This window comes from Oratosquilla oratoria, chromosome 5 (assembly GCF_046742065.1).
Source record: "Oratosquilla oratoria isolate Oo_2021 chromosome 5, ASM4674206v1, whole genome shotgun sequence".
Classification (NCBI taxonomy): domain Eukaryota; kingdom Metazoa; phylum Arthropoda; class Malacostraca; order Stomatopoda; family Squillidae; genus Oratosquilla; species Oratosquilla oratoria.
Window position 1 is genome coordinate 13,746,781 of NC_134781.1, and position 10,413 is coordinate 13,757,193.

The following is a 10,413-nucleotide window of genomic DNA, read 5'->3' on the forward strand; positions in this document are numbered from 1 at the left end:
AATAAATATTAATAGCAATTTGCAATTATTATTTCGAACTATGTCTTCTTGTCATTATCTGCACTTCATATATATTGATTCTTTGCCAAATAAATTTATTATTATTATATTTATTATAATTATAATAAACGAAACAATGGTAGAAACAGAGCATGGTATTATATGATAATATTGACATAATATACTTATAGACTCGCACAAACACAAACTATATATATATATTATATATATATATATATATGTGTGTGTGTGTGTGTGTGTGTGTGTGTGTGTGTGTGTGTGTGTATACATACCAACTCCCTTTTATATTATTTCAAAGTCCAGATTAGGTCTCACCAGTTTCCCTCTCTCCACACACATCTTGACCAGTTCATCTCCTACTGTTCCACAACACTCACAATAAAAACAACACTGAACCCACTCTAACTACTCTCCGCCGTACTGTGTGTTCTTGTCATTGTTTGCACTTCATGTACATTGATTTATTGCCAAATAAAGTCTATCTATCTATCTATCTAATGTCCTTGGCGAAATCTTCTCATGGTCTCTTCTCATTTAGTGTGAGCTTTCTCTATATAATGTTCCCATAACCCACCCACACCCATTCTCTCTCTTTTAATATACTTCATATATATATATATGTATATATATATATATATATATATTATATTATATATATATTTAACACTGACAAGGCACAAGTGACTCCATCTTCTGTATTATTCCTTTAACCACTGCCGCCCTATCTTCCCCCAAACATCTTAATAATTTATCTTCTTGTAATATACTTCCTTGTAATTTGATTGTAATGACCTTCCATTCAGTCATGTACACCATAATCATAAACCATAAAGACTTCTTATTCATTTATTCTGCTAGTCCAGGCATATTTGGCTATTAACTTCATACATGAATAGTGTATGTACACTGCGCGTATACACAATTTATAAATATATATATATATATATATATATAATGTGTGTGTGTGTGTGTGTGTGTGTGTGTGTGCATGTGTAGTCTCCCACATTCTTACATTCCTGCCCTTCTTCCATAATCTCCATTTTTCTTCAATTTAATGTTTTTTTTTCTGGCTTTCGGTTAATACCACTACCCGCTCAAATTCTTTGCCACCCATGACATCTTCAGTACAAGGGCAGAAGCGGTGACTATTACTAATAAAATAATAATTTCCCTCTTTTATTTACTTCCAGCCTCGTTCACGCTCCCATGTCCTCTCATACCTGACCACAATCACCCCAGTCAGCACAACAATCTCTTCCTCTGTTGAACCATCATCCACTTCACCTCTTTGGCCCATTTTCAACTTTTCCTTCATTTTCTCATTCAAAACATGAATATCCACCTTCCTTTCTCCATTTCCTTACTGAGTATCGACTGCATGTTTTATACAATTCATATAATTCACATTTTAGGGAATTTAGTGATATCTCTACGGACCAGAGTCACCTAGCATTCTTTTATATGAGACGGTCCTCCTTAAATTCTTCTTTTACCACCACCCCTACGTCTCAGCTTCTTCGGTGAAATGTCGTTTGTCTCCCACGGATAGAAGCGCTGGTTATTGCTCACAAAGTATTAGGAAATACTTCCTTTGAAAAATAATATCCATATGAACTAGTTGCTTAAACACGGCAAAAGGGAACATGGACTGGGAGGGATGCGTTTATTGCTGACGTTTCGTCCACTTTGAAGAAGTCAGTAGACGAAACGTCAGGAATTTACGATTCACTCCCGGTCCAAGTTTTCTTTTGCCATGTTGAAGCAAATACTTCTTTTCACTAATCTCTTCTCTCCTGTATTATAAATTCAATGTTATACCTCCTTATCTCTCACGTCCAATTTCACAGTTCCTTCATGAATTCGTCACCTTCACTGAATGAATAAATAAACAAAATAATAATAACAAACTAGTCAAAAAATAATTAATATAATAAAACAATCGAAAACCCAAGAACTTCCCTTTTCGTCTATCAAGTCATTGTCAGGATACACAGGAAAATATAACGCATTTGTCCTTGAAATCATCATCATTATAACTTAACAATAAACATTTGAAACATTACTTCATAACAGAAACACTAATCTCATAACTGGATCAGAGCTGATTAAAAACAAATTTCTGTTATAATGAGTTAAAGAATACGAAACACAGGACGAAGATGACCGCAACATCCCTTTGGACAATGTAAGGGAACGAAGACACCTGAAACATTTCGTTTATTTTCTTCCAAGGGAGGCAGCAGTCACCACTATACAATTGCTGGCCGCTGTACCTGTGCACAAAACCGGGCACCATTTGGGAGGAACATGACGAGACTGGGGTTAGGGGTGGGGATAATACAACCCTCTTCAACCCCCTTTCTGGTATGCTTTACACGTTTTATTTTGGTTAACACCAGGATGTTAGCTCAAGATGGGCCCCGAACTAAGAGATTCAGAGTTTGTGTTCAGACTCTCAACTATGATGTCCAGACTGTTTCAACTTCGGGTTCAGACTATTTTTGACTAAAAGGTCAGAATATTTTGGCAAAGGTCTCAGACTGTTCCAGCTCGTCTCTTGCCACACACCTCTAACCACCTAGGTGCTAAACAGTTGTAGCAGAGGTGCATAGTAGTGCAGTATGGCATAGCACTAATCACCCTTTAACTGCATAAAGCTATCAAGAATCATAGAAAATAATGAAAATTATAATGATAATAATAAACCCATTCGCGGATTTTTATTTTAGCCTTTCATCTAGCTGCCGCCAGGCGATTTTATTCAGCTGCTGGCAACCCCACCCCCGCGCTGCAATATAGTCGAACCGGAAAACTAGACTGAAAATAAATAATAGACCAATGCAGCAGTTTTCCGATTAAATATGTAGTTTATTCTACAATCCACTCACAGCAACATGGCAATACAAGCTACTCGACTGCAGTTTGCAAACATCACTTCTATCCGCTCTTCCATGACACTTGTGTGGCTCTAGAAGCTTCTTACAAAATAATTATTCCATCAAAACGAAGACGTCATGTAGTGTAAATTTGTAAAACATTCCAGAAAAAAAAAAATTATATATATATATATATATATATACACACACACAATAAATATTCAACTTCGAAAAAATCTGTAGCCATCAATTATTATTATTTGTAGAAATGTCTTTCCTAATCTGAACTTATTATCATTGTTGTTATTCATTTATTTATTTTGTATTGCAGCTCCGACAGCACATATTAAACGTTTAAATAAAATTTCTTTTAGCTGTAAGGTTTGCCGACTACGGGTATAGATGAAGGGACAACACCCTTCTTTTCGTTCCTGACACGGTGAATACCCTTCACCTGTCGTTCACCAGAACAAAATCGATAAAGGACGCCACAAGGTTGAGGCAGAAACTGGCGCCGGCCATTTTGCACTCCACTCTTGGGTGTCGTCATACCCAACTTGGCGACAAAGATGAGGCCCATGAAGTGTTACACTGTCCGGCGCGGCGACGCCGTTGAGTCTTGTTGGCGCCAAGAAAGTCTCCCTTATTATGAGTCATTAGACTCGAAGGCATAGCTGGGCGCGTTCCTCGGTGCGTTCCTCAGTGTCCTGACCATACATTTGTCAATCTGGACACCGAGGAACGGGGCCTGCTCTGCTCGAAGGGTTATAAGCGTTTTAACAGGGAGGGGGGAGGGGTCGCCACACCAAGTTCTGTCTATCGCCAGGTGATTTTATTAAGGTAATCGAGCTTGGACATAATAACGTGAAACCGACATAAGGTTCCTTCCTCACCTCTTCCACATCCTCATTCACTCGAACGTTCCCATCAAATGTTCCTCCAGCCAACGCCCTATGGTCGCTCCAGTGTTGCAGCTCAGGTACCAAAAGCTTCGTGACTATAAGGACGTTTCAATACGTTTTTAGGACAGTTGTTTATCTTTACGAGTTAATTTCTGGGGTGGCCGACTTTAACAAGCTTAAGCTAACCTAACCTTAATTAAATGGTCGTCACTGTTGGGGTGATTTACACCTAAAAGCTTATTTCTGGGGTTGTTCCTCTTTACAAGCTAATATAAGCATGTGTGGTAGCTTATCTTTACATGGGTAGCCTACTCTGGGGTTTCCCATCTTTACGTCTGGATTTACACAGAAATTAGGTAACAAAGATATTATACAGTGTATATATCGTTTTTGCCTCACAAGTACTAATGCTTATAGTATTTGCTCTCAAAATACACTTTCTTTAAATGGAATGCACTTTCTCATTCCACCTTCTAATAAAAGACATAAGACGTATAATTTCCTCTTCAAACTAAACATTACATTTCTTATAAATTTTAACATTATCATCCTTCATTTTTAAAATATATGGAAGTCATATTCCAATACGGCATATATAAATAAAATAAAATGAATAAAAAATAATAATAATAATAATCTATGATATATACCATTAAGTTTCTACCCCCAATAGTGTAGGCAGACACCCTTTATCCATCCCTGTCTCCCGCCCACTGCCTGCTGGGTCAGAAGTAATGCAGCAAGACACAGCACCTCCACGGCTGGGCCCGAGAGAAGTGTAAAACTGCACACAAAATGATTTGGACTATGACAATAATGAAGCCAAAATCCTGACCCTGGTCAAATTAATGATTAACTAATTTTGATTACTATCAATATGTACCCTTATCCACAACTAAATTGCCAAGACAGTACTGTCAATAATATTTGTATTGTATATATATAAATATATATATATATATATATATATATATATATATATATATATATATATATATATATATATATATATATATATATATACATATATATTGTTATCTCTTGCGTACTGTTTCTCAATCACTTGGTCAACATCCCTAGAAATATTTTAATACTTCTGCTGCGGAAATGCATATAAACCAAGGACTACTATTAATAGTATAATAGTAGTCCTTGCTACAAACATATACCAAAAGTTTTTTTCCCCTTACGAGGGAGGGAGAGAAGGCATAAAATCCACTCCCACCCATTCACCTCCCTCCATCCCTCTTATCTTGGCACCTCCTGGATGAAGGGTCATCGCTGCATCTCGACCACTCCCCTGGGTCAGAAGCAGTGTCGCAAGACACAACATATCCACATCAAGGCTACTTCAGTTAATCGGCGACCCTTCTTTCCGTCCCCTCACGCAGAAAAGAAGACGGGGAGAAATCCCTTCGGGCTGTGTTAAAATATCATTCCCACCCACTCCTTCAGTCCCCACCCACCACCCACTCCCTTTCATACATCACAACATACATACACAACCATTCTCCATTCACCCCATCTTCTGCCTTCTCCCGTCCTTCCTCAACAGCCCTCCCCTATTTCCCAATGCCCCTTTTACCCTCACGTTCACTCCTTCCACACCTCTTTTAGTAAGTTAAAAAAAAAAAAAAAAAAAAAAAAAAAAAAAAAACCAATGAATATTGATTGTATGAGGGACCTTTGACTCCAGGCTATTGTATTCTGTTATCGACACTTCACCAGCGCTTATAGAAACAAGTACAAAAGTCGAGGTGTCCTCCTGTCACACTTATACAGTACATTCCAAACACACTCCATTTCCCAGCGCTTCTATCTTTGAAGACACTATAGCAACGAAGAAATGGGTCAACAGAAATGGAAACGGAGATATATGGAGAGTAGCAAAACGGAGGGAGAGTAGAAGTTGAAAGTGATCTATATACCTTTCCTAAAAGTGGGGATTAATCTTATGTCATAAAAGAATGCTGTGTGACTCCGGTCCGTGAGGGTATCCCTAAGTTGACTGCATTAGAGCTATTCGGTCACTATTTCATATATTGGGTTGATCTTAACTAGTCAATGGTTTTCCCCACTGTCACGGTATCTACACACACACATTCTATATATATATATATATATATATATATTATATATATATACATATATACACATACATACATCTAAATAGTGGGTCATATCCCGGTGTCCGTGCATTCTGGCTCTACGGCACTTTTCTTAACCTGGGGTTGCCTCCCCTTGCAGCACTGTACTTCCCTGTAACCGGATGTGAGGGTGTTGGACTACCTAAGCCTGACTACAGGGAGTCCCAAAGTCGGACCACACACACACACACACACACACATATATATATATATATATATATATATATATATATATATATATATATATATATATATATATATATATATATATATACATACACACCTTAAGAAGGGGCAAAAGTAGCCTCACGGGTTAAAACTGGCCCTTGTCATTGTTACATACCTCGTCTTTCAGCGAATGATCATAACTAGCTTCAAGATACTGTCGGCGCTTACACAATTCAGAAAATAGTTTACAAAATCTTCTGTAGGAATGTTTACATGAAAATAAACAAATAAATAACTCTTACTTTGCTAAGTGACAAGCGAGCCTTTACTATAGCAATCCCATTTAATGGATATCGGAAACGACTATTCTTTGGAACTAATCAAAAATATTGCCTAACGGTATGCTAAATAATATATATCAAATGATCCATAAAAAAATAACAATAATATTATGAGAACTGTACCGTAGGTCATAACTTTTGATCGTGACTGTACATCACTTTCCCTAGGTGATGCCAAGCTATTTTATATATTCTATATATGTAAAGTATATCAAATAGTATTATTTTTCACAATTAGAAATATATAAAATAGTCATATTTTTCCAAAAATGGAAATATATACTTTTTCGCATGCGACCTAGTTTTGGACCAAAAGGTCTCTTGTCGGCATCCTCTTCCTTTGTAAACAACGGACAAAGTCTGTTGCAGACGACTCATTCCAAACCATTCGATCACGGCATCTTTACACCATCCATGATAAGTCAGATTTTATTTTTTACAGTGTATATTTATTCTGTAAAGGTTACACTGTCAGATTCGATGGTGTGCTTGATTAAAAGTACACCATTGTACTAGTATTTTCTTTCGTAATGTAATTGTAATTAACCACTACAGACTTAGTGTCGGTAAAAGCGAGGGATAAGTTTACTTCCTTTGATGACGTCATCGTTAGGTCGTACGGCAATAGCCATGACGGCAATAAATACGTTATTCTTTCTAACGGAAACATATCTCACACTACTTCTGTTATCCTTGACATTTCCGTAAAATAAATATTCATCAACGTCTTTGCATAAAATCCACCTAACGACTAACATCGAATTCAAACGTCTTTTGAAATTCGCGCCCAATGCCGCTGTGCCTCCTCCCCCTCTCACCCTCCACGACTCAGCGCGGGGAGGGGGAAGGGAGGTACTGAGCACTTCTCCGATTTCTCGCATTCCATTCAGTCTCTATCCCCGAACTTTCTCCAAAACCCAGACCAACAGTGCCCATCACAATACACTTCGTAAAACGAATGCTAAAATTCTGGATTAGACACATTTCTTGGCTGCTTTTTCTTCACCGTCTAGAGCTGAAAGCGAGGATTTCGCCGAGCCCTAGCCCCAGCCGACTCATGCATACGGACAATGGAATGAATAGAAGCCGCTGGTAGAAGGCTTCAAGATTCACGCTTAATTAATAAGAATATTAATTACCTAAGAATACACCGTTATGTACAAGGTAACAAGGGTTGGCAACATAAATAAACGAATTATTCATAATTTTCTGTCCGCATGATTTGTTGGCTTTTCAATCCTAAAATCAATACAATGCTTACACTGTCCTAAGGCTCTGAGATACATACGAAGCCCAAATCATCGAACTATAATAAAGTTTGCATAAAATTGGAAGAATAATTGTGTAAAATTTGCCCCACACTTTCAAGCCTAGATAGCTCAGTTGGGAGAGCGTTAGACTGAAGATCTAAAGGTCCCCGGTTCGATCCCGGGTCTGGGCAGATAATTTTAATTTTATTTTCTACTTCGTACGCAAGCAGAGTAGGCACCATTCAGGGAAGGGGTTATGGTCATTTCCTCTACAATCATAGTAATCATTTTCAACGAATACTGTATTGGCTGGTGTCTTGTGTGGAGGACGAGGTGGTGTGGTGTGGCGTGTTGCCGTGGTGTATTGATTTGGTGGTGTGTTGTAAGTTCTGTAGTAGTGTTTTTTTTGTGTGTTGTTGTAATAGTGTGGTGTTGTTGTAATAGTGTGTTGTTGTTGTAATAGTGTGTTGTTGTTGTTGTAATAGTGTGTTCTTGTTGTAATAGTGTGTTCTTGTTGTAATAGTGTGTTGTTGTAATAGTGTGTTGTTGTTGTTGTAATAGTGTGTTGTTGTTGTTGTAATAGTGTGTTGTTGTTGTTGTAATAGTGTGTTGTTGTTGTAATAGTGTGTTGTTGTTGTAATAGTGTGTTGTTGTTGTAATAGTGTGTTGTTGTTGTAATAGTGTGTTGTTGTTGTAAAAGTGTGTTGTTGTTGTAAAAGTGTGTTGTTGTAGTAGTGTGTTGTTGTAGTAGTGCGTTGTTGTTGTAATAGTGTGCTGTTGTAATAGTGTGCTGTTGTTGAAATAGTGTGCTGTTGTTGTAATAGTATACTGTTGTTGTAATAGTGTGTTGTTGTAATAGCGTGTTGTTGTAGTAGTAGTGTGTTGTAGTATTGTGTTGTTGTTGTAGTGTGTTGTTGTTGTAGTAGTGTTGCTGTTGTAGTGTTGTTGTTGCAGTGGTGTGTGGTTGTTGTAGTAGTATGTTGTTGTAGTAATATGTTGTTGTAGTAGTGTGTTGTAGTAGTAGTGTGTTGTTGTAGTAGTGTGTTGTTGTAGTAGTGTGTGGTTGTTGTAGTAGTGTGTTGTAGTAGTGGTGTGTGGTTGTTGTAGTAGTATGTTGTTGTAGTAGTATGTTGTTGTAGTAGTATGTTGTTGTAGTAGTATGTTGTTGTAGTAATATGTTGTTGTAGTAATATGTTGTTGTGGTAGTAGTGTGTTGTTGTAATAGTGTGCTGTAGTAGTAGTGTGTTGTAGTAGTAGTGTGTTGTTGTAGTGTTGTGTTGTTGTAGTAGTTTGTTGTTGTAGTGTTGTGTTGTTGTGGTAGTTTGTTGTTGTGGTGGTAGTGTTGTGGTGGTAGTGTTGTGGTGGTTGTAGTAGTGTGTTGTAGTGTGTGGTGGTTGTAGTGTGTGGTGGTTGTAGTAGTGTTTTGTGGTGGTGGTGGTTGTAGTAGTGTTTTGTGGTGGTGGTTGTAGTAGTGTGTTGTTGTGGTGGTGGTTGTAGTAGTGTTTTGTGGTGGTGGTTGTAGTAGTGTGTTGTTGTGATGGTAGTAGTGTGTTGTGGTTTTGGTAGTGGTGTGTTGTTGTGGTAGTTGTACTAGTGTGTGTGGTGGTTATAGTAGTGTGTTGTGGTTATAGTAGTGTATTGTGGTAGTGGTAGTAATGTGTTGTGGTGGTGGTAGTGAGCTGTGGTGGTGGTAATAGTGTGTTGTGGTGGTAGTGGTAGTCGTGTGTTGTGGTGGTGGTAGTAGTGCGTTATGGTGGTGGTAGTAGTGGGTTGTGGTGGTGGTAGTAGTGTGTTGTGGTGGTGGTAGCAGTGTTTTGTGGTGGTGGTAGTAGTGTGTTGTGGTGGTGGTAGTGTGTTGTGATGGTGGTATTAGTGTGTTGTGGTGGTGGTAGTAGTGTGTTGTGGTGGTGGTAGTAGTGTTTTGTGGTGGTGGTGGTAATAGTGTGTTGTGGTGGTGGTGGTAGTAGTGTGTTGTGGTGGTGGAGGTAGTAGTGTGTTGTGGTGGTAGTAGTGTGTTGTGGTGGTAGTAGTGTGTTGTGGTGGTAGTAGTGTGTTGTGGTGGTGGTGGTAGTAATGTGTTGTTGTGGTGGTGGTAGTAGTGTGTTGTGGTGGTGGTAGTAGTGTGTTGTGGTGGTGGTAGTAGTGTGTTGTGGTGGTGGTAGTACTGTGTTGTGGTGGTGGTAGTACTGTTGTGGTGGTGGTGGTAGTGTGTTGTGGTGGTGGCGGTAGTAGTGTGTTGTGGTGGTAGTATTGTGTTGTGGTGGTAGCGTGTTATGGTAGTGGTAGTGTGTTATGGTGGTAGTAGTGTGTTATGGTGGTAGTAGTGTGGTATGGTGGTAGTGTGTTGTGGTGGTAGTGTGTTGTTGTGGTGGTAGTAGTGTATTGTTGTGGTGGTGATGTTGAGGTGGTGTGTTGGTGGTGTATTGTTGTGGTGGTATGCTGCTGTGGTGGTGGCGTGTTGTTGTGGTGGTGTGTTGTGGTGGTGGCGGTAGTAGTGTGTTGCGGTGGTTGCAGCGTGTTGTGGTAGTGGATATATTGTGTTATTGTGGTATTGTGTTATGGTGGTAGTATTGTATTATGGTGGTAGTATTGTGTTATGGTGGTGGTAGTGTGTTGTTGTGGTGGTAGTAATGTATTGTTGTGATGTTGAGGTGGTGTGTTGGTGTTTTGTTGTGGTGGCGGCGTATTGTTGTGGTGGTGTGTGTTGT

At 38.7% G+C, this 10,413-nt stretch overlaps 1 non-coding gene across 1 annotated transcript; it reads left to right on the plus strand.

Annotated features, from left to right (window-relative positions):
- Positions 1-7,823: 7,823 nt before the first annotated feature.
- TRNAF-GAA (transfer RNA phenylalanine (anticodon GAA)) lies at positions 7,824-7,896 on the plus strand. Its single transcript has one exon. It is a non-coding gene; the product is annotated as a tRNA-Phe (tRNA).
- Positions 7,897-10,413: the final 2,517 nt, after the last annotated feature.